The 25,697-nt window shown below is 43.9% G+C and overlaps 1 long non-coding RNA gene across 1 annotated transcript in view; it reads right to left on the reverse strand.

The window, feature by feature from the left end:
- Window positions 1-143: 143 nt before the first annotated feature.
- LOC130267645 (uncharacterized) overlaps window positions 144-25,697 on the reverse strand; it is a 43,521-nt gene continuing 17,967 nt past the window's right edge. Inside the window, exon 2 of the long non-coding RNA XR_008843227.1 lies at window positions 144-285. This is a non-coding gene — a long non-coding RNA (uncharacterized LOC130267645). The remainder of the gene's footprint in view (window positions 286-25,697) is intronic.

Consider the following 25,697-nt stretch of genomic DNA (forward strand, 5'->3'; position numbering starts at 1 on the left):
GCCCATGAATACAACGACAGTCTGTCTGATTTTTTTTTTTGCCTTTTTTTTTTTTTTTTTTTTTTTACTTAAACAAACAATCTTCACCCCTCATAGGTTCAGTGACTTATTTACTATTTCCTTTTTTGTATTTTTCGGTGGGATTATAACCTCTTTATCTCTTTCTTCCGTCGCGATTCCTTCATCTTTTTTCTTAGAGATGTCACTTGTTTATTGTTTCCGTTCGCACAGTCATATACGCCCTTTTCGTTTATTGCAGGACAAGTTGTACATTTTAATGGCACCCTGTATTTTACCATATAATAGTAAAACGTAATACTTAATATTTTAATAGAATGGATATTAAAATGATTATGATATAACATAATATTGATAGCTTTTTTTCATATAATAAAGTAATATACATATATATATATATTTATTATTATTATTTTTTTATAATACAATTACACCTAGCAGGACTTAAAGGGATACTCCACCCCTAGACATCTTATCCCCTATCCTAAGGATAGGGGATAAGATGTCTGATCGCGGGGGTCCCGCCCCAGACATCCGGTGAACTTTGCTCCGTCCTGGATGACTGGCAATACAGGGGCGGAGGCTCGTGACATCACGACCATGCCCCCTCAATGCAAGTCTATGGGAGGGGGCCGTAACATCAAGAGCGGGGCACGGCAGTAACATCACGAGCCTCCGGTGCTGAACCCGACGCTATAGACGAATGCAGGGTGCAGCAGGGAGATCGTGGGGGTCCCAGCAGCAGGCCCTCCACGATCAGACAAGATGTCTAGGGGCGGAGTACCCTTTAACCACTCGGCATCATACAAGCGCACCTTGCGGGATGGACGACGCAACTGATTGAAAAAGGTGGTCGCTGCTCGTTGTCTTAACCACTTAGATGCTACTGACCTCTAGGGAGTTAATTGGGCAGGATGGGAAGGAATATTTAAGTTTGTAGCCTCTGTGGCTGGAGTTAGCCGGCACAAACCATGTGTAGCGTGGGTTCACCTCCTGAGTCTGCATACTGTATAAGTTAAAGGGGTAGTACAGGGAACTACACTTATCAACTATCCACAGTATAGAGGAAAAGTGTCTGATTGCAGGGGGTCCGACTACTGGGACCGCCCGCAATCTCCTGTATGGGGGCCTGCCTACTCACCGGCAAACCCTGTCTTAGGCTGGGTTCACACTACGTTTTCCCCCATACGGGAGCGCATACGGCAGGGGGGAGCTGAAACCTCGCGCTCCCGTATGCCTTCATATGCGCTCCCGTATGTCATTCATTTCAATGAGCCGGCCGGAGTGAAACGTTCGATCCGGTCGGCTCATTTTTGCGCCGTATGCGCTTTTACAACCGGACCTAAAACTGTGGTCAACCACGGTTTGAGGTCCGGTTGTAAAAGCGCATACGGCGCAAAAATGAGCCGACCGGACCGAACGTTTCACTCCGGCCGGCTCATTGAAATGAATGACATACGGGAGCACATACGAAGGCATACGGGAGCGCGAGGTTTCAGCTCCCCCCTGCCGTATGCGCTCCCGTATGGGGGAAAACGTAGTGTGAACCCAGCCTTAATTGGTGATTGGCTGAGCAAGCCATTACTCCCTCTGGTCTCCAAGGGTGGGGCCACTCTGAGGACTGGTGAGTAGTTGGGCCCCATACACGAGCTCACAGGGAGCCCCAGCAGTTAGACCCATCACAGTCAGACACTTATCCCCTATCCTGTGAATAGGGGATATCTGTAGTTCCCTGGCGTACCCCTTTAATGTTGGGAGGGGGTTAGAGAAACATATCGCCTTTTATTTTGCAATCTTGTTCTTTCTTTCTTTTTCTTCTTCTACAATTATGGGGACAACCATCTTGTTCAGAACGCCAGGGTGCCGGGTCGGAGATTGCGGGGGTCCCAGCAGTCAGACCACCCGCGATCAGACATCTTATCCTTTGTATAGGGGATAAGATGTCTAGGGGCAGAGTACCCCTTTAGTGATATTTCTGTTTCATTAGCTGTTCATTTTTCATATTCACGTACGTTCTGTATGTCTGGATTCTTTCCTTCTTACACTATGTTCCTTCCTGATAACAAAGTTATTATTATGTTACAACTTTCAGTTTAAACAACAATGAGATCGCTGTTCTATTCAGTGTCTATTGGAATGCGCAATATTTCACTGTCCCCCATCCCCCAACTATCACACTGCAGACAGCGTTTATTAATAGACACCAAAGAAAGGTATAAAAAGCTAATAAAAGCAGCTTTATGTATCAGTGGGGTTTTTTTTTTTGTCTTTTTTTTTTTCATTTTATTTATTTCCTGATTTCTGATCACCACTTGAACTTACAAATTTAAAGCCGCCATACACATGACCCAAAAAGTTGGCCAAACCCCCCGATTTCAGTCTATCTTACAGTATGTGTCAAGGAGCTCCCTACTCTCCCCTGACAGATTATATCTGGAGAGAGAAGGATCAGGCATGGACAGTTACAGTTGTTCCCATATAATGATCAGATACCAGTTCTACACCATGAAAAGTAATTACAGTGCATGTATATGCATGGACTACAGGTGACTAGAGATGAACAAATCTTACAGTATGTGTATGGGGAGCTCCCTACTCTCCCCTGACAGATTATATCTGGAGAGAGAAGGATCAGGCATGGACAGTTACAGTTGTTCCCATATAATGATCAGATACCAGTTCTACACCATGAAAAGTAATTACAGTGCATGTATATGCATGGACTACAGGTGACTAGAGATGAACAAATCTTACAGTATGTGTATGGGGAGCTCCCTACTCTCCCCTGACAGATTATATCTGGAGAGAGAAGGATCAGGCATGGACAGTTACAGTTGTTCCCATATAATGATCAGATACCAGTTCTACACCATGAAAAGTAATTACAGTGCATGTATATGCATGGACTACAGGTGACTAGAGATGAACAAATCTTACAGTATGTGTATGGGGAGCTCCATACTCTCCCCTGACAGATTATATCTGGAGAGAGAAGGATCAGGCATGGACAGTTACAGTTGTTCCCATATAATGATCAGATACCAGTTCTACACCATGAAAAGTAATTACAGTGCATGTATATGCATGGACTACAGGTGACTAGAGATGAACAAATCTTACAGTATGTGTATGGGGAGCACCATACTCTCCCCTGACAGATTATATCTGGAGAGAGAAGGATCAGGCATGGACAGTTACAGTTGTTCCCATATAATGATCAGATACCAGTTCTACACCATGAAAAGTAATTACAGTGCATGTATATGCATGGACTACAGGTGACTAGAGATGAACAAATCTTACAGTATGTGTATGGGGAGCTCCCTACTTTCCCCTTACAGATTACATTCGGAGAAAGAAGGATCATGTGTGGACAGTTATAGCTGTTCCCATATAATGGTCGGATACCAGTTCTACACCATGAAAAGTAATTACAGTGCAGGTATATGCATGGACTATAGGTGACTAAAATAAGCAAATGTTACAGTATGTGTACGGGGATCTCCTCTGCCAGATTATATCCAGAAAGAGAAGGATCAGGCATAGATAGTTATAGCTGTTACCATAAAATAGCCATATACCATTTCTATGCATGGATTACAGGCTACTCGAAATCGATTTGGATCTAATGATCTTTGGATTCCTCCACATCCAATTTTTGTGTGATCTACTGCTCCTGTACTTGTTGTGCAGCTAGGCATACATTGTATAGAGCAATATGCAAACTACATAGAAAAGCAGGGACTCCTGTCAAAGATAGGTGTCCCTGTTTCTCTTAAGTAAGCGGTGATGCCCTATGCATCACTGCTTACTTTTCATGAGAAAAGAAGTCCCCCTTCTAGATCAACAATGCATTATTCACTGTCTGGCTAGAAGGAGGTAGGGGCGAGGCTGTGGATCCCCACTGGTACTCCTTACGGATACAAAACAGCCATTAAATCAAATAATATGACAGGTTGTAGTCACTCTATCATGGTGTCCAGATTTAAAGATTTTTATCCTTACAATTAGGAAATGAGGTTTCTATCCCAGGAGACTTTTTGCCCTCTTTTAAATTAACAAATAAAATAGAGATAGAAGGCACTCACGATTCAGATGGCGTGCAATATTCTTTATTGAAGGTGCATAAAAACTTCCAATAGCGGGACACCGGACCAGGATCAAGCAGGTGCCATTGTTATAGCCATATCGAACCTCATTTTCGGCGCTTCATCAGACCACAGTGAGATTAGATTAACACTGCAGGAACATGCAACTCTCACAGATACTTTTATACAGTATCTCCCATAAGTGACTCCACCCCTCACATTATATACAGTATATCCCATAAGTGAGTCCACCCCTCACATTATATACAGTATATCCCATAAGTGACTCCACCTCTCACATTATATACAGTGTATCCCATAAGTGACTCCACCCCTCACATTATATATACAGTATATCCCATAAGTGACTCCACCTCTCACATTATATATACAGTATATCCCATAAGTGAGTCCACCCCTCACATTATATATACAGTATATCCCATAAGTGACTCCACCCCTCACATTATATATACAATATATCCCATAAGTGAGTCCACCCCTCACATTATATACAGTGTATCCCATAAGTGACTCCACCCCTCACATTATATATACAGTATATCCCATAAGTGAGTCCACCCCTCACATTATATATACAATATATCCCATAAGTGACTCCACCCCTCACATTATATATACAATATATCCCATAAGTGACTCCACCCCTCACATTATATACAGTATATTCCATAAGTGACTCCACCCCTCACGTTATATATACAGTATATCCCATAAGTGAGTCCACCCCTCACATTATATATACAGTATGTCCCATAAGTGAGTTCACCCCTCACATTATATACAGTATCTCCCATAAGTGACTCCACCCCTCACATTATATATACAGTATATACCATAAGTGAGTCCACCCCTCACATTATATACAGTATATCCCATAAGTGACTCCACCCCTCACATTATATATACAGTATATCCCATAAGTGAGTCCACCCCTCACATTATATATACAGTATATCCCATAAGTGAGTCCACCCCTCACATTATATACAGTATCTCCCATAAGTGACTCCACCCCTCACATTATATATACAGTATATCCCATAAGTGAGTCCACCCCTCACATTATATATACAGTATATTCCATAAGTGAGTCCACCCCTCACATTATATACAGTATATCCCATAAGTGACTCCACCCCTCACATTATATATACAGTATATCCCATAAGTGAGTCCACCCCTCACATTATATATATACAGTATATCCCATAAGTGACTCCACCCCTCACATTATATATACAGTATATCCCATAAGTGACTCCACCCCTCACATTATATATACAGTATATCCCATAAGTGACTCCACCCCTCACATTATATATACAGTATATCCCATAAGTGACTCCACCCCTCACATTATATATACAGTATCTCCCATAAGTGACTCCACCCCTCACATTATATATACAGTATCTCCCATAAGTGAGTCCACCCCTCACATTATATATACAGTATATCCCATAAGTGACTCCACCCCTCACATTATATACAGTATATACCATAAGTGAGTCCACCCCTCACATTATATATACAGTATATCCCATAAGTGACTCCACCCCTCACATTATATATACAGTATATCCCATAAGTGAGTCCACCCCTCACATTATATATACAGTATCTCCCATAAGTGAGTCCACCCCTCACATTATATATACAGTATATCCCATAAGTGAGTCCACCCCTCACATTATAAATACAGAATATACCATAAGTGACTCCACCCCTCAGATTATATACAGTATATACCATAAGTGACTCCACCCCTCACATTATATATACAGTATATCCCATAAGGGACTCCACCCCTTACATTATATATACAGTATATCCCATAAGTGACTCCACCCCTCACATTATATATACAGTATATCCCATAAGTGACTCCACCCCTCACATTATATATACAGTATATCCCATAAGTGACTCCACCTCTCACATTATATATACAGTATATCCCATAAGTGAGTCCACCCCTCACATTATATATACAGTATATCCCATAAGGGACTCCACCCCTTACATTATATATACAGTATATCCCATAAGTGACTCCACCCCTCACATTATATATACAGTATATCCCATAAGTGACTCCACCCCTCACATTATATATACAGTATCTCCCATAAGTGAGTCCACCCCTCACATTATATATACAGTATATCCCATAGGTGAGTCCACCCCTCACATTATATATATAGTATCTCCCATAAGTGACTCCACCCCTCACATTATATATACAGTATATACCATAAGTGACTCCACCCCTCAAATTATATATACAATATCTCCCATAAGTGAGTCCACCCCTCACATTATATATACAGTATCTCCCATAAGTGAGTCCACCCCTCACATTATATACAGTATCCCCCATAAGTGAGTCCACCCCTCACATTATATACAGTATCCCCCATAAGTGAGTCCACCCCTCACATTATATATACAGTATATCCCATAAGTGACTCCACCCCTCACATTATATATACAGTATCTCCCATAAATGAGTCCACCCCTCACATTATATATACAGTATCCCCCATAAGTGACTCCACCCTTCACATTATATATACAGTATATCCCATAAGTGACTCCACCCCTCACATTATATACAGTATATCCCATAAGTGACTCCACCCCTCACATTATATATACAGTATATCCCATAAGTGACTCCACCCCTCACATTATATATATACAGTATCTCCCATAAGTGACTCCACCCCTCACATTATATATACAGGATCTCCCATAAGTGATTCCACCCCTCACATTATATATACAGTATCTCCCATAAGTGATTCCACCCCTCACATTATATATACAGTATCTCCCATAAGTGACTCCACCCCTCACATTATATATACAGTATATCCCATAAGTGACTCCACCCCTCACATTATATATATAGTATATCCCATAAGTGACTCCACCCCTCACATTATATATACAGTATATCCCATAAGTGAGTCCACCCCTCACATTATATACAGTATCTCCAATAAGTGACTCCACCCCTCACATTATATATACAGTATATCCCATAAGTGACTCCACCCCTCACATTATATATACAGTATCTCCCATAAGTGACTCCACCCCTCACATTATATATACAGTATCTCCCATAAGTGAGTCCACCCTTCACATTATATATACAGTATATCCCATAAGTGACTCCACCCCTCACATTATATATACAGTATATCCCATAAGTGAGTCCACCCCTCACATTATATATACAGTATATCCCATAAGTGACTCCACCCCTCACATTATATATACAGTATATCCCATAAGTGACTCCACCTCTCACATTATATATACAGTATATCGCATAAGTGACTCCACCCCTCACATTATATATACAGTATATCCCATAAGTGAGTCCACCCCTCACATTATATACAGTATATCCCATAAGTGAGTCCACCCCATACATTATATATACAGTATATCCCATAAGTGACTCCACCCCTCACATTATATATACAGTATATCCCATAAGTGAGTCCACCCCTCACATTATATATACAGTATATCCCATAAGTGACTCCACCCCTCACATTATATATACAGTATCTCCCATAAGTGACTCCACCCCTCACATTATATACAGTATATCCCATAAGTGATTCCACCCCTCATATTATATATACAGTATCTCCCATAAGTGAGTCCACCCCTCACATTATATACAGTATATACCATAAGAGAGTCCACCCCTCACATTATATATACAGTATCTCCCATAAGTGACTCCACCCCTCACATTATATACAGTATCTCCCATAAGTGAGTCCACCCCTCACATTATATATACAGTATATCCCATAAGTGACTCCACCCCTCACATTATATACAGTATCTCCCATAAGTGAGTCCACCCCTCACATTATATATACAGTATATCCCATAAGTGACTCCACCCCTCACATTATATACAGTATATCCCATAAGTGACTCCACCCCTCACATTATATATACAGTATCTCCCATAAGTGACTCCACCCCTCACATTATATATACAGTATATCCCATAAGTGACTCCACCCCTCACATTATATATACAGTATATCCCATAAGTGACTCCACCTCTCACATTATATATACAGTATATCCCATAAGTGACTCCACCCCTCACATTATATATACAGTATATCCCATAAGTGAGTCCACTCCTCACATTATATATACAGTATATCCCATAAGTGAGTCCACCCCATACATTATATACAGTATATACCATAAGTGATTCCACCCCTCACATTATATATACAGTATATCCCATAAGTGACTCCACCTCTCACATTATATATACAGTATATCCCATAAGTGACTCCACCCCTCACATTATATATACAGTATATCCCATAAGTGAGTCCACTCCTCACATTATATATACAGTATATCCCATAAGTGAGTCCACCCCATACATTATATACAGTATATACCATAAGTGATTCCACCCCTCACATTATATATACAGTATATCCCATAAGTGACTCCACCCCTCACATTATATATACAGTATATCCCATAAGTGAGTCCACCCCTCACATTATATATACAGTATATCCCATAAGTGACTCCACCCCTCACATTATATATACAGTATATCCCATTAGTGACTCCACTCCTCACATTATATATACAGTATATCCCATAAGTGACTCCACCCCTCACATTATATACAGTATATCCCATAAGTGATTCCACCCCTCACATTATATATACAGTATCTCCCATAAGTGAGTCCACCCCTCACATTATATACAGTATATACCATAAGAGAGTCCACCCCTCACATTATATATACAGTATCTCCCATAAGTGACTCCACCCCTCACATTATATATACAGTATATCCCATAAGTGACTCCACCCCTCACATTATATACAGTATATCCCATAAGTGAGTCCACCCCTCACATTATATATACAGTATATCCCATAAGTGAGTCCACCCCTCACATTATATACAGTATCTCCCATAAGTGAGTCCACCCCTCACATTATATATACAGTATATCCCATAAGTGAGTCCACCCCTCACATTATATATACAGTATATACCATAAGTGACTCCACCCCTCACATTATATATACAGTATATCCCATAAGTGAGTCCACCCCTCACATTATATATACAGTATATCCCATAAGTGACTCCACCCCTCACATTATATACAGTATATCCCATAAGTGACTCTACCCCTCACATTATATATACAGTATATCCCATAAGTGAGTCCACTCCTCACATTATATATACAGTATATCCCATAAGTGAGTCCACCCCTCACATTATATATACAGTATATCCCATAAGTGACTCCACCCCTCACATTATATATACAGTATATCCCATAAGTGAGTCCACTCCTCACATTATATATACAGTATATCCCATAAGTGAGTCCACCCCTCACATTATATATACAGTATATACCATAAGTGAGTCCACCCCTCACATTATATACAGTATCTCCCATTAGTGAGTCCACCCCTCACATTATATACAGTATATCCCATAAGTGACTCCACCCCTCACATTATATATACAGTATCTCCCATAAGTGAGTCCACCCCTCACATTATATACAGTGTATCCCATAAGTGACTCCACCCCTCACATTATATATACGGTATATCCCATAAGTGACTCCACCCCTCACATTATATATACAGTATATCCCATAAGTGATTCCACCCCTCACATTATATATACAGTATATCCCATAAGTGAGTCCACCCCCCACATTATATATACAGTATATCCCATAAGTGACTCCACCCCTCACATTATATACAGTATATCCCATAAGTGAGTCCACCCCTCACATTATATACAGTATCTCCCATAAGTGAGTCCACCCCTCACATTATATATACAGTATATCCCATAAGTGAGTCCACCCCTCACATTATATATATAGTATATCCCATAAGTGAGTCCACCCCTCACATTATATACAGTATCTCCCATAAGTGAGTCCACCCCTCACATTATATATACAGTATATCCCATAAGTGAGTCCACCCCTCACATTATATATACAGTATATCCCATAAGTGACTCCACCCCTCACATTATATATATAGTATATCCCATAAGTGAGTCCACCCCTCACATTATATACAGTATCTCCCATAAGTGACTCCACCCCTCACATTATATATACAGTATATCCCATAAGTGAGTCCACCCCTCACATTATATATACAGTATATCCCATAAGTGAGTCCACCCCTCACATTATATACAGTATATCCCATAAGTGAGTCCACCCCTCACATTATATATACGGTATATCCCATAAGTGAGTCCACCCCTCACATTATATATACAGTATATCCCATAAGTGAGTCCACCCCTCACATTATATATACAGTATCTCCCATAAGTGACTCCACCCCTCACATTATATATACAGTATATCCCATAAGTGAGTCCACCCCTCACATTATATACAGTATATCCCATAAGTGAGTCCACCCCTCACATTATATATACAGTATATCCCATAAGTGACTCCACCCCTCACATTATATACAGTATCTCCCATAAGTGAGTCCACCCCTCACATTATATATACAGTATATCCCATAAGTGACTCCACCCCTCACATTATATACAGTATATCCCATAAGTGACTCCACCCCTCACATTATATATACAGTATCTCCCATAAGTGACTCCACCCCTCACATTATATATACAGTATATCCCATAAGTGACTCCACCCCTCACATTATATATACAGTATATCCCATAAGTGACTCCACCTCTCACATTATATATACAGTATATCCCATAAGTGACTCCACCCCTCACATTATATATACAGTATATCCCATAAGTGAGTCCACTCCTCACATTATATATACAGTATATCCCATAAGTGAGTCCACCCCATACATTATATACAGTATATACCATAAGTGATTCCACCCCTCACATTATATATACAGTATATCCCATAAGTGACTCCACCTCTCACATTATATATACAGTATATCCCATAAGTGACTCCACCCCTCACATTATATATACAGTATATCCCATAAGTGAGTCCACTCCTCACATTATATATACAGTATATCCCATAAGTGAGTCCACCCCATACATTATATACAGTATATACCATAAGTGATTCCACCCCTCACATTATATATACAGTATATCCCATAAGTGACTCCACCCCTCACATTATATATACAGTATATCCCATAAGTGAGTCCACCCCTCACATTATATATACAGTATATCCCATAAGTGACTCCACCCCTCACATTATATATACAGTATATCCCATTAGTGACTCCACTCCTCACATTATATATACAGTATATCCCATAAGTGACTCCACCCCTCACATTATATACAGTATATCCCATAAGTGATTCCACCCCTCACATTATATATACAGTATCTCCCATAAGTGAGTCCACCCCTCACATTATATACAGTATATACCATAAGAGAGTCCACCCCTCACATTATATATACAGTATCTCCCATAAGTGACTCCACCCCTCACATTATATATACAGTATATCCCATAAGTGACTCCACCCCTCACATTATATACAGTATATCCCATAAGTGAGTCCACCCCTCACATTATATATACAGTATATCCCATAAGTGAGTCCACCCCTCACATTATATACAGTATCTCCCATAAGTGAGTCCACCCCTCACATTATATATACAGTATATCCCATAAGTGAGTCCACCCCTCACATTATATATACAGTATATACCATAAGTGACTCCACCCCTCACATTATATATACAGTATATCCCATAAGTGAGTCCACCCCTCACATTATATATACAGTATATCCCATAAGTGACTCCACCCCTCACATTATATACAGTATATCCCATAAGTGACTCTACCCCTCACATTATATATACAGTATATCCCATAAGTGAGTCCACTCCTCACATTATATATACAGTATATCCCATAAGTGAGTCCACCCCTCACATTATATATACAGTATATCCCATAAGTGACTCCACCCCTCACATTATATATACAGTATATCCCATAAGTGAGTCCACTCCTCACATTATATATACAGTATATCCCATAAGTGAGTCCACCCCTCACATTATATATACAGTATATACCATAAGTGAGTCCACCCCTCACATTATATACAGTATCTCCCATTAGTGAGTCCACCCCTCACATTATATACAGTATATCCCATAAGTGACTCCACCCCTCACATTATATATACAGTATCTCCCATAAGTGAGTCCACCCCTCACATTATATACAGTGTATCCCATAAGTGACTCCACCCCTCACATTATATATACGGTATATCCCATAAGTGACTCCACCCCTCACATTATATATACAGTATATCCCATAAGTGATTCCACCCCTCACATTATATATACAGTATATCCCATAAGTGAGTCCACCCCCCACATTATATATACAGTATATCCCATAAGTGACTCCACCCCTCACATTATATACAGTATATCCCATAAGTGAGTCCACCCCTCACATTATATACAGTATCTCCCATAAGTGAGTCCACCCCTCACATTATATATACAGTATATCCCATAAGTGAGTCCACCCCTCACATTATATATATAGTATATCCCATAAGTGAGTCCACCCCTCACATTATATACAGTATCTCCCATAAGTGAGTCCACCCCTCACATTATATATACAGTATATCCCATAAGTGAGTCCACCCCTCACATTATATATACAGTATATCCCATAAGTGACTCCACCCCTCACATTATATATATAGTATATCCCATAAGTGAGTCCACCCCTCACATTATATACAGTATCTCCCATAAGTGACTCCACCCCTCACATTATATATACAGTATATCCCATAAGTGAGTCCACCCCTCACATTATATATACAGTATATCCCATAAGTGAGTCCACCCCTCACATTATATACAGTATATCCCATAAGTGAGTCCACCCCTCACATTATATATACGGTATATCCCATAAGTGAGTCCACCCCTCACATTATATATACAGTATATCCCATAAGTGAGTCCACCCCTCACATTATATATACAGTATCTCCCATAAGTGACTCCACCCCTCACATTATATATACAGTATATCCCATAAGTGAGTCCACCCCTCACATTATATATACAGTATATCCCATAAGTGACTCCACCCCTCACATTATATATACAGTATATCCCATAAGTGACTCCACCCCTCACATTATATATACAGTATATCCCATAAGTGAGTCCACCCCTCACATTATATATACAGTATATCCCATAAGTGAGTCCACCCCTCACATTATATACAGTATCCCCCATAAGCAGGGCCGGATTAAGAGCATCATGGGCCTGGTGCTGAGGATTTTGATGGGCCTACAAGTGTCCGTGACCCAACAGCTGGGTTGCGGCCATTTGTGGGTTGCAGTGAAACTCCATTTACTTACATTATGTGCGACACGTACGACAAACATGACATAGATAGGTAGCCAGGTAAGTAGCTTGCTAGTTGGATTGTTCGCTAACTAGGTAGATAGCCAGATAGCTAAGTAGAAGCAAGGTAGAGCAGCACATCCGAACAGCGTCAAGGTGATGTGGGTGTAAGTGGGCCCAATCGCAGCCCTGGTCGCTGGCGGCAGTAATCGACACAAATAGAAAGCGTCCCACAGCCTCCAATATAAGGTGAAAAGCAGTGTAGTTTATTTCCTCATATGTGGCAAGCAACGTTTCCACTGTCTGCACAGTCTTTATCAAGCATACAGAAGTGACCAGAGTCCTGGTATTTATGTGTGAACACACACAAAATCAATTACAGGGTAATTATAGCAAATAAAAGTGAAAAGGTTAAAAAAAAAAAAATACAATGATCCAGTGTAAAAAAATTAAATACACATACAGTGATCCCTCAGCTTACAATGGCCTCAACATACAATAGTTTCAACATACAATGGTCTTTTCTGGACCATTGTAACTTGAAACCAGCCTCAACTTACAATGTACAGACAGTCCAGATCTGCGAAACATGTCAATGGCCGGAAGAACCGACCAATCAGAATGGACATTTACTGGTAAAACCCCTGTATTACTGAAGTGCATGCACTGACTGGCTGTCTGGTAGCGCCCCCTACAGTACAGGGAGGTATTACATGTTCTGTACTCTTTACCTGTATTACTGAAGTGCATGCGCTGACTGGTGTCTGGTAGCGCCCCCTACAGTACAGGGAGTTATTACATGTTCTGTACTCTTTACCTGTACCAGGGTTAGCTGCTCCTTTGGACACCAGGTGAGGGCGGCTCCATGATACTTTTTTAGGACACTGTGTACTGTACAGGACCCTGAAGAAGCACCTGTCCTCTACATAGACCAGTGTTTCCCAACGAGGGTGCCTCCAGCTGTTGCAAAACTACAACTCCCAGCATGCCCGGACAGCCTTTGGCTGTCCAGGCATGCTGGGAGTTGTAGTTTTGCAACAGCTGGAGGCACCCTGGTTGGAAAACACTGAAATAGACAGTGATTACAGCTCCCAGCAGATCTTTCTTATTTATGTGTAAGGATTTGCTTTATCTGTATTAGTTATCTACTTATTTTTATTTAATCCTCACTTTTTCCTATTTTCAGATGACATTTTGGGGCTTCAGAACCAATTACCAGGTTTCCATAGAGTTCTGGTCTCAACATACAATGGTCGTCCCGAAACCTATTAATATTGTAACTTGAGGGACCATTGTATGGATATATGCGTGCAATGAAATACAATGGCCCTCATTTACTATTCTAAACCCGACCTCTTTTGTTGGGTTTTTTTGTCGCATCTTTGTCTGCGCCATGTCGCAGACATCGTGCGCCAGTCTGCGACACAATGCGAATTTTTTTCCCGACGGACCCGATGTGGATTCTCCCAAACCCGAAAAAGGGGCGTTACCCGACATTTCTGAGCTTTCCCACGTATTTATAAAGGTTTCCAACCCGAATTTGTTGAATTGTGGATTTTTTCCCGACAGCTCAGAGGAGTTGGAAACCAAAACCAACAAAACCCACGTGCGACAAACAGGATGCGACGTAATAATAAATACCAGGGGAAAAAAGCAGTCGGGTAAGAAAGCAACATAGACTTACAACCCGATTTTCTTAGTAAATCAGGGCCAATGTGTTTAGTGATATTACATTTACATATCACCAAACCGATCATAGTGAAAATATAATCATGATTAAATACGTATCTACAAGGGAATTAAAAACAATGGCGGAGAAGGGGTTAGGTCAAAAACACTCACCACATGTGTAAGTAATCATGGCAACGTGACAGGTTGTATACAGACGCTCACTGCCTCGTGCACATAGAAAATGTGATGCGGCCTATACACAGACCAGTATCACTAATAACACCACAATACAAGGGACATATAAATCTACCACACCATGATCACTGACTAAAAAATACCACCATACTGTAAGGAAATAAAAGCCACTATACACAGACCAGTATCACTAATAACACCACAATACAAGGGACATATAAATCTACCACACCATGATCACTGACTAAATAATACCACCATACTGTATGGAAATAAAAGCCACTATACACAGACCAGTATCACTAATAACACCACAATACAAGGGACATATAAATCTACCACACCATGATCACTGACTAAACAATACCACCATACTGTAAGGAAATAAAAGCCACTATACACAGACCAGTATCACTAATAACACCACAATACAAGGGACATATAAATCTACCACACCATGACCACTGACTAAATAATACCACCATACTGTATGGAAATAAAAGCCACTATACACAGACCAGTATCACTAATAACACCACAATACAAGGGACATATAAATCTACCACACCATGACCACTGACTAAATAATACCACCATACTGTATGGAAATAAAAGCCACTATACACAGACCAGTATCACTAATAACACCACAATACAAGGGACATATAAATCCTCCACACCATGACCACTGACTAAATAATACCACCATACTGTATGGAAATAAAAGCCACTATACACAGACCAGTATCACTAATAACACCACAATACAAGGGACATATAAATCTACCAGACCATGACCACTACCACTGACACTGCTATATTGTTATTGAATAAAAACCAGTACAGTATACAAAAGATCAATAACCCTACACAGGGATAGATTTGAGCTGTACACAGGGGCTGCAGACCATATAAGTGATTATAGTTATATACTCACAGGGACGTCTACTCTGATCTGAGTCGTTCACTTTTCTCTTTCTTCTCAGTCTGTCCTCGGTCATCATGAAGATTTCTCCCGATCACAACTCGTCTTCACCGAATCTGCCAGACAAACATTTTAGGATTCTCGCTACAGCAAAGTCCTCACCTCTATACAAACCCCCTAAATGTATTACACTGCCCCATATAGTAGTTCCTTCTGTGCCCTGTAGAGTATTAGGCCCCAACATTGTCCTCATACATTATAATGCCCCCTCTCATTGCCCCTATATAACATAATGCCCCCTCACATTGCCCAATATATAGTAATGCCCCCATATATAGTAATGCCCCTCACATTGCCCCATATATAATAATGCCTCCTTACATTACCCCCATAGATTATAATGCCCCCTAACATTACCCCCCCATATATAGTAATGTCCCCCTCACAGGCCCCCCACACATAATAATGCCCCCCTCACATGGCTCCTACACATAATAATGCCCCCCTCACATGTCCCCCTCATATAATAATGCCCCCCTCACATGTCCCCCACATATAATAATGCCCCCCCTCACATGTCCCCCACATATAATAATGCCCCCCCTCACATGTCCTCCACATATAATAATGCCCCCCTCACATGTCCCCCACATATAATAATGTCCCCCCTCACATGTCCCCCACATATAATAATGCCCCCTCACATGTCCCCCACATATAATAATGCCCCCTCACATGTCCCCCACATATAATAATGCCCCCTCACATGTCCCCCACATATAATAATGCCCCCTCACATGTCCCCCACATATAATAATGCCCCCCCTCACATGTCCCCCACATATAATAATGCCCCCTCACATGTCCCCCACATATAATAATGCCCCCCTCACATGTCCCCCACATATAATAATGCCCCCCCTCACATGTCCCCCACATATAATAATGCCCCCTCACATGTCCCCCACATATAATAATGCCCCCTCACATGTCCCCCACATATAATAATGCCCCCTCACATGTCCCCCACATATAATAATGCCCCCTCACATGTCCCCCACATATAATAATGCCCCCCCACATATAATAATGCCCCCTCACATGTCCCCCACATATAATAATGCCCCCCTCACATGTCCCCCACATATAATAATGCCCCTCTCACATGTCCCCCACATATAATAATGCCCCTCTCACATGACCCCCACATATAATAATGCCCCCTCACATATTAATGCCCCCCTACATGGCCCCCTCACATATTAATGCCCCCTCAAATGGCCCCCTCGTATATTAATACCCCCTCACATATTAATGCCCCCCTCACATATTAATGCCCCCCTCACATATTAATGCCCCGCTCACATATTAATGCCCCCACATACAATAATGCCCCCTCACATGGCCCCCTCACATATTAATGCCCCCTCACACACATATGCCCCCTCACACACATGTGCCCCCTCATATAGTAATGCCCCCATATATGGAGGTCATGTGAGGGGGCATTACTTATATGGGGGCATTACTATATATGGGGGCCATGTGAGGGGCATTATTATGTTTGGGAGGCATGTGAGGGGGCATTACTTATTGGGGGCAAAGTTAGGGGGGCATTACTTATTATTACTTTGCCCCCATATAAGTAATGCCCCCTCACTTTGCGCCCATATAAGTATGCCCCTGTCACTTTGCCCCCATATAAGTAATGCCCCCTCACATAATAATGCCCCCAGCAAAAAAACAAAAAAAACACTCACCTCTGTCTCGTTCCCCCGCATCTCCTGTTCTCCTCTTCTCTCCTGTGCTGACAGCCTCCGCAGAGCCGCTGCCGCACAGGAAGCCCGGGATGGAGTGACAGGACGGAGCCGCCGGCTCCTTCCTGTTACGTCAGCTGCCGCACAGAGCGCACGCTTAACGCTGTGTGCGTCTTAAAGGCGCACTCAGTGTTAAAAGCTGCGGTCGCTCGGAGATTCGGGACAGGTGTCCCGGATCTGCTCGCGTCCCGGATCCTTCACCTGCTGGCCCAGTCGCAAGGGGAACGATGGGGCCCGCAGGTGAAGCGTCCGGTTATGCACATGCAGGGACCGTGCCAGCACCGGTCCCAGCATGTTGCAGCCCTCGGTCTGTGCGGCCGTTTGTGCAGGCCGCCGGGCCTATTTTAACGCAGGGGCCTGGAGCTGCCGCTCCATCCGCCCCTACGTTTATCCGGCCCTGCCCATAAGTGAGTCCACCCCTCACATTATATACAGTATCTCCCATTAGTGAGTCCACCCCTCACATTATATATACAGTATATCCCATAAGTGACTCCACCCCTCACATTATATACAGTATCTCCCATTAGTGAGTCCACCCCTCACATTATATATACAGTATATCCCATAAGTGAGTCCACCCCTCACATTATATACAGTATATCCCATAAGTGAGTCCACCCCTCACATTATATACAGTATATCCCATAAGTGACTCCACCCCTCACATTATATATACAGTATATCCCATAAGTGAGTCCACCCCTCACATTATATATACAGTATGTCCCGTAAGTGAGTCCACCCCTTACATTATATATACAGTATCTCCCATAAGTGAGTCCACCCCTCACATTATATACAGTATATCCCATAAGTGAGTCCACCCCTCACATTATATATACAGTATATCCCATAAGTGACTCCACCCCTAACATTATATATACAGTATATCCCATAAGTGACTCCACCCCTCACATTATATATACAGTATATCCCATAAGTGACTCCACCCCTCACATTATATATACAGTATATCCCATAAGTGAGTCCACCCCTCACATTATATATACAGTATATCCCATAAGTGAGTCCACCCCTCACATTATATATACAGTATATCCCATAAGTGAGTCCACCCCTCACATTATATACAGTATATCCCATAAGTGAGTCCACCCCTCACATTATATATACAGTATATCCCATAAGTGACTCCACCCCTCACATTATATACAGTATATCCCATAAGTGAGTCCACCCCTCACATTATATACAGTATATCCCATAAGTGACTCCACCCCTCACATTATATATACAGTATATCCCATAAGTGAGTCCACCCCTCACATTATATATACAGTATATCCCATAAGTGAGTCCACCCCTCACATTATATATACAGTATGTCCCATAAGTGAGTCCACCCCTCACATTATATATACAGTATATCCCATAAGTGACTCCACCCCTCACATTATATATACAGTATATCCCATAAGTGACTCCACCCCTCACATTATATATACAGTATCTTCCATAAGTGAGTCCATCCCTCACATTATATATACAGTATATCCCATAAGTGAGTCCACCCCTCACATTATATATACAGTATATCCCATAAGTGAGTCCACCCCTCACATTATATATACAGTATATCCCATAAGTGAGTCCACCCCTCACATTATATATACAGTATATCCCATAAGTGACTCCACCCCTCACATTATATATACAGTATATCCCATAAGTGACTCCACCCCTCACATTATATATACAGTATATCCCATAAGTGAGTCCACCCCTCACATTATATATACAGTATATCCCATAAGTGAGTCCATCCCTCACATTATATATACAGTATATCCCATAAGTGAGTCCACCCCTCACATTATATATACAGTATATCCCATAAGTGAGTCCACCCCTCACATTATATATACAGTATATCCCATAAGTGAGTCCACCCCTCACATTATATACAGTATATCCCATAAGTGAGTCCACCCCTCACATTATATACAGTATATCCCATAAGTGATTCCACCCCTCACATTATATATACAGTATATCCCATAAGTGAGTCCACCCCTCACATTATATATACAGTATGTCCCATAAGTGAGTCCACCCCTCACATTATATATACAGTATATCCCATAAGTGAGTCCACCCCTCACATTATATATACAGTATCTCCCATAAGTGAGTCCACTCCTCACATTATATATACAGTATATCCCATAAGTGAGTCCACCCCTCACATTATATATACAGTATATCCCATAAGTGACTCCACCCCTCACATTATATATATACAGTATCTCCCATAAGTGAGTCCACCCCTCACATTATATATACAGTATGTCCCATAAGTGAGTCCACCCCTTACATTATATATACAGTATCTCCCATAAGTGACTCCACCCCTCACATTATATACAGTATCTCCCATAAGTGAGTCTACCCCTCACATTATATATACAGTATCTCCCATGAGTAGGGTTGCCACCCTGCCGGTATTTTACAGGCACAGCCGGTATTTTCATTCAGATTCCGGGCTGTGCCGGTAAGTTTGGATCAAAAATACCGGCCATGTAATGGCCAGTATTTTTCATTCACTCTCATCACACTAACCTAAAAAAAAAAATCCTGTTCTGTTCGGTGTCGGCGCCGCTGAGCGGGGGTGCGGGCCACACGCCCGCACCATGCCGCTCAGCACAGCACCCTGTCTGACTCTAAGGCTGTCCCTGTCTCCCAGTCCCAGTCTAAAACTTTACCTGGCACTGTGCAATGCTGTGCGGCCGGACGGCTGGATCTGCGGAGGGACGTTGCGGAAGTGACGTCACTCCGCAGACCCGCGCAGGACGTCACGTCACTCGCCAAGACTGAGAGGAGACTGGAGAGGTGCTGCGGTAGTAGGTAAGTGTGTCTGTGTGTGTCTGTTACTATGTGTGTGTCAGTGTTTGTGTGTCTGACACTGTCAGCCAGTGTGTGTGTGTCTGTCTCTGAATTCCCCCCCCCACCCACCCCAATTCCATGGGGAAGAGGGGGGGGGGTAACTTACTATACCTATGGGGAAGAGAGGGGGGGGTAACTGCCTATACCTATGGTGAAGAGAGGGGGGGGGGGACTGCCTATACCTATGGTGAAGAGAGGGGGGGTAACTGCCTTTACCTATAGGGAAGAGGGGGGGGGTAACTGCCTATACCTATGGGGAAGAGAGGGGGGGGTAACTGCCTATACCTATGGGGAAGAGGGGGGGGGGTGACTGCCTATACCTATGGGGAAGAGGGGGGGGGTAACTGCCTATACCTATAGGGAAGAGAGGGGGGGGTAACTGCCTATACCTATGGGGAAGAGGGGGGGGGGTAACTGCCTATACCTATGGGGAAGAGAGGGGGTGACTCTGCCTATAGGGAACGGGGGGGGGGGGGTGTAACTGCCTATACTTATTGGGGGGGCTACCTAACTTTATACCTGGATGCTTAACTACTTACCTACATAACAGGCTATCTAACTATGTACCTGGCCTTCATACATGGCTGCCTAACTACCTAGCTAGCCCCCTACCTACCTGGCTTGTCACCTGCCTACATATCTGGCTTCCTGATCTACCTACCTAGTTACCTATTTACCTGGCTACCTACCTACCTGCCCTTTTACTGTGCAGGACACCAAGGAGGGCTTTATTACAGTTTGTGGGCCTATAGATGGAAAGATTGTGTAGAGGAGGGCACTGAATATATGCAGAGTCTGACATGTTTTTCCTGCAGATTTTAAGAGATCCACATGGCGGTCTTATCCGGACGGAGAAGAAAAGGAAAGAGGACGCCGCTGATCAGAAAATAAGTAATTGTGAGTCCCAAAATGTAACTGTAATCACTTATAACTTATATGGTATACACATCCTGTGTACAGCTGATATCTACCGCCATATGGTCCTGTATATAATCACTTATGTCACGATTCGGCTTACAGGTAGTGGATCCTCTGTGTCAGCGAGGGATTGGCGTGGACCGTGCTGGTGGACCAGTTCTAAGAGGCTACTGGTGTTCACCAGAGCCCGCCGCAAAGCGGGATGGTCTTGCTGCGGCAGTAGCAACCAGGTCGTATCCACTAGCAACGGCTCAACCTCGCTGACTGCTGAGAAGGCGTGGGACAGAAGGACTAGGCAGAGGCAAGGTCAGACGTAGCAGAAGGTCGGGGCAGGCGGCAGGTTCGTAGTCAAGATGGATAGCAGGAGTTCAGGTAACACAGGCTTTGGACAACAATAAACGCTTTCACTGGCACAAGGCAACAAGATCCGGCAAGGGAGTGCAGGGGCAGTGAGCAGATATAGCCAGGGAGCAGGTGGAAGCCAATTAAGCTAATTGGGCCAGGCACCAATCATTGGTGCACTGGCCCTTTAAGTCCCAGAGAGCTGGCGCGCGCGCGCCCTAGAGAGCGGAGCCGCGCGCGCGCGCCAGCACATGACAGCAGGGGACCGGGACGGGTAAGTGACTTGGGATGCGATTCGCGAGCGGGCGCGTCCCGCTGTGCGAATCGCATCCCCGACGGCCGTGTCAGTGCAGCGCTCCCGGTCAGCGGGACTGACCGGGGCGCTGCAGGGAGAGAGACGCCGTTAGCGCTCCGGGGAGGAGCAGGGACCCGGAGCGCTCGGCGTAACAGTACCCCCCCCCTTAGGTCTCCCCCTTTTTTTGTCCGACAACTGCTTTACCTGGGACGAGGACACCGGGAGTGAATGGAGGGTTTCCTCAAAGGCAGGCAGTACAGCAGGAGTGGGAATGGGGAGGGAGGGCAGAGGGCGAAGCCTGGCACGGGGCAGTGTGTCACCAGGACGGGGGCCATGAGGAGGCACTGAGGCTTGCCTGACGGGACTGGGAGGGGGGGAGAGGCACTTCCTATGGCAAGCAGAGTCCCAGTTCTTGATCTCCCCGGTGGTCCAGTCAAGGGTGGGAGAATGAAGCCGGAGCCATGGCAGACCGAGGAGGACCTCAGAGGTACAGTTGGGAAGGACGAAGAACTCAATCACTTCGTGATGGGGTCCAATACACATCAAGAGGGGTTCTGTGCGGTAACGCACGGTGCAATCCAATCTGACTCCGTTGACCGCGGAAATGTAGAGCGGCTTGACGAGACGGGTCACCGGGATGCAGAATTTATTCACCAAAGACACCAAAATGAAATTCCCAGAAGCACCAGAGTCCAAGCAGGCCACGGCTGAGAGGGAGGAGTTGGCTGAAGGAGAAATCCGCACGGGCACCGTGAGACGTGGAGAAGCAGACTTTGAACCAAGAGACGCCACACCCACGTGAGCTGGGTGCGTGCGTGCGTTTCCCAGACGTGGAGGACGAATAGGGCAATCCACCAAGAAATGCTCGGTACTGGCACAGTACAGACAAAGATTTTCTTCCCTACGGCGATTCCTCTCTTCCTGGGTCAGGCGAGACCGATCCACTTGCATGGCCTCCTCGGCGGGAGGCCCAGGCGTAGACTGCAAAGGATGCTGTGGGAGAGGTGCCCAGAGATCTAAGTCTTTTTCCTGGCGGAGCTCCTGATGTCTCTCAGAAAAACGCATGTCAATGCGGGTGGCCAAATGGATAAGTTCTTGCAGGTTGGCAGGAATCTCTCGTGCGGCCAGCACATCCTTGATGCTACTGGATAGGCCTTTTTTAAAGGTCGCGCAGAGAGCCTCGTTATTCCATGATAATTCGGAAGCAAGAGTACGAAATTGGATGGCGTACTCACCCACTGAAGAATTACCCTGGACCAGGTTCAGCAGGGCAGTCTCGGCAGAAGAAGCTCGGGCTGGTTCCTCGAAGACACTACGGACTTCAGCGAAGAAGGACTGGACTGTGGCTGTGGCAGGATCATTGCGGTCCCAGAGCGGTGTGGCCCAAGACAAGGCCTTTCCTGAAAGAAGGCTCACTACGAACGCCACCTTAGACCGTTCTGTAGGAAAAAAGTCCGACAACATCTCCATATGCAGGGAACATTGAGACAAAAATCCACGGCAGAGTCTAGAGTCCCCATCAAATTTGTCCGGCAGGGACAAGCGGAGGCTAGGAGCGGCCACTCGCTGCGGAGGAGGTGCAGGAGCTGGCGGAGGAGATGGTTGCTGCTGTAGCAGAGGCAGAAGTTGCTGTAACATGGCGGTCAACTGCGACAGCTGCTGTCCTTGTTGGGCAATCTGCTGCGATTGCTGAGCGACCACCGTGGGAAGGTCAGCGAGACTTGGCAGCGGCACCTCAGCGGGATCCATGGCCGGATCTACTGTCACGATTCGGCTTACAGGTAGTGGATCCTCTGTGTCAGCGAGGGATTGGCGTGGACCGTGCTGGTGGACCGGTTCTAAGAGGCTACTGGTGTTCACCAGAGCCCGCCGCAGAGCGGGATGGTCTTGCTGCGGCAGTAGCAACCAGGTCGTATCCACTAGCAACGGCTCAACCTCGCTGACTGCTGAGAAGGCGTGGGACAGAAGGACTAGGCAGAGGCAAGGTCAGACGTAGCAGAAGGTTGGGGCAGGCGGCAGGTTCGTAGTCAAGATGGATAGCAAGGGTTCAGGTAACACAGGCTTTGGACAACACTAAACGCTTTCACTGGCACAAGGCAACAAGATCCGGCAAGGGAGTGCAGGGGCAGTGAGCAGATATAGCCAGGGAGCAGGTGGAAGCCAATTAAGCTAATTGGGCCAGGCACCAATCATTGGTGCACTGGCCCTTTAAGTCTCAGAGAGCTGGCGCGCGCGCGCCCTAGAGAGCGGAGTCGCGCGCGCCAGCACATGACAGCAGGGGACCGGGATGGGTAAGTGACTTGGGATGCGATTCGCGAGCGGGCGCGTCCTGCTGTGCGAATCACATCCCCGACGGCCATGTCAGTGCAGCGCTCCCGGTCAGCGGGACTGACCGGGGCGCTGCAGGGAGAGAGACGCCGTGAGCGCTCCGGGGAGGAGCAGGGACCCGGAGCGCTCGGCGTAACAACTTATATGGTATACACATCCTGTGTACAGCTGATATCTACCGCCATATGGTCCTGTATATAATCACATATGGTATACACATCCTGTGTACAGCTGATATCTACCGCCATATGGTCCTGTATATAATCACTTATATTGTAAACTGGTCTGTGTATAGTGGTTTTATTCAGTACAACATTTTCCGTTTTCCACCTACAGAGCTATATGAGGGCTTTATTGGTATCAATTTGGTGTTGATGATTTTTTCATCCTATTTTTTGTTGTTGGTAGTGTGTATACAGAGAAGCTGTTACAATGTTTGCATTTGCACTATTTGATGAGGTTGTCAAATGTATTTATATTATATTTATATTTGCTGGGTATCCCCTTAAATTTATTGCCTGTTGTTAAATAAATGTTATTTACAATTGTAAGTTTTATTCTCTAAATGTAATTTTTTTGTGCGATATAGGAAAGTTCCCCCCGCATATATATTGTATCCATCCCATCCCCTCTGCCATTTCTTTACCCCCCCCCCATGCCATTTCTCAGACCCCTGATCCCTCGTCCTCTGTGCAATCGGGCCCCT

Source organism: Hyla sarda, chromosome 4 (genome assembly GCF_029499605.1).
Source record: "Hyla sarda isolate aHylSar1 chromosome 4, aHylSar1.hap1, whole genome shotgun sequence".
In the NCBI taxonomy this organism is placed as follows: Eukaryota; Metazoa; Chordata; class Amphibia; order Anura; family Hylidae; genus Hyla; species Hyla sarda.